Source organism: Sturnira hondurensis, unplaced genomic scaffold (genome assembly GCF_014824575.4).
Source record: "Sturnira hondurensis isolate 20B ecotype Veracruz unplaced genomic scaffold, ASM1482457v3 Scaffold0013634, whole genome shotgun sequence".
In the NCBI taxonomy this organism is placed as follows: domain Eukaryota; kingdom Metazoa; phylum Chordata; class Mammalia; order Chiroptera; family Phyllostomidae; genus Sturnira; species Sturnira hondurensis.
Window position 1 is genome coordinate 155,120 of NW_028086265.1, and position 1,816 is coordinate 156,935.

Genomic DNA, 1,816 nt, shown 5'->3' on the forward strand with positions numbered 1-1,816 from the left:
AAGTCCTGTGAAGGCAGCTTTGCTAAGATTCCTTTCACTCATATGTTAAGGATTCCAGCAGAAAATGAGTGTGTCTCCCAAAGTTTCTTCAACATCCTTTCCTGACAGACTTATTCAGACAAACCCCTCAGATCCTTGTGAAATGTCATTTACTGTTTGAACCTTACCTCCTGTATTCCTGTGTATTACAACACAATAAAACCCACTGAGAAAGAACGAACTCTGGACCTTTCTCCTCTGAGACACTGGCCACCTCCCCTACCCAGGGAGATCATGTATTAGTAGATAGGAGGGAAGACATTCCAACCCTGGTGGACAGGGGAGAGTTGCTGGCAAAGGCGCACCCACAACCAACTACAAAGCCATAAACTATGTCCAACAGATCAAAACTATTTCTTTCTAAATGAAGGCTTAGCTTACTGTTGAAAAGTTCATCTAGGTGAGATTTATTCATGACCACTCCAAACAGTGAACGGCACTGTTCATATATAAATGCTGACTCTTAAAAGACAGATATGGTAATGTCCGATAAAAAAGGTAGCCTCTGATTTCATTCGGGGTGGTGGAGCTCCGTTCATGGAGTGTGGGCTGCAAACGGAATTGTCACCAGTTCAATTTAGGTATTTTCTAAATTTTGAGAATTTATTTTATTGATCAAAATCTGTAATGTCTTAAGAAGTATGAAAGTGACTTAAGAGTAAGAACGAGCTAAAAGAAATCATGGAAGAAATACGAGGGAAACATTAGAGGGAAGTTGATAAGGAGACTGAAATGAAACTTTTTCATGACAAAGAGGTTTCTGGTGAAGACACACGAAAAAGAGAAAATGGTACAAAACTACTCAAACATAAATTGAATACAAGCAAGAAACAAGCAGTCATCAATGTTAAAGTACATGACACAGGATGATGCAGCAATTGTGTATCTTTTGAGCCCGGCCAATTCTAAATTGTTCTCTGAACAATTACAGATTAGACTTGCTAAGTGTAGTATTTGAACAGAATGGGAGTGTTCCATTAGGAGAAAAATATACGTGGATATTACATATTAGTGGTTTATGAATAAAAAACAATGATATGCTAATCCAGCACACAGGTACACCAGCTATAACTAGCCACACTAAGAATAAAATACCAACAACTCACTCACTGACTTCTCTGGAAAGGACCTGAGGGGAGTAAATCCACTTTATTACATCCTCTGTGTTCGCATCTAAGGAATCCAACATATCCAGTCCTGACAGCATAAAAAATGCAACTGTCAACATAACGGGGGGAAAAAGTAAAATTCCATCTTTACTATTAAACCCCTGAACACTAATTCAGAATAATATAAACTCATTTCAATTTCCCAGGCGATTTAAACACAACTTTCATTTTGCAAAGGCCAAAAAGCAAATATACTCTAATTTAGTAAGAACAATCAAACATTGTTTTTTTCATTTTTTAAAAAAGGAATATTTTGGGGTTAACAAACCAGTGCTACTCATTTGAATGTACTGAAGCCTGCATATCAGTAGCCTGGAGGCAAAAAGCAGGTCTGAGAAACAATTTCCTGCACTTGTTCAGTACAAATAAAGTCAAAAGCCTGGAAATATATACAAAAATCTCAATTTTCACTAATTTCACAGAAGTGATTATGCTTATACCTGCTTCTTGACTCTTAGGGAATGTTAGAAAAAAAAACATTTTTATTAAATGTCTTAACAAATACTGTGGCCTTAGAAAAATGTTAATGGATCTTAGAAAGGAACACTTTAAAAAATTAAAATGCTTTTTGATTCAATTTTCCCAAGAAGGATCGTTCTTTCATGGAG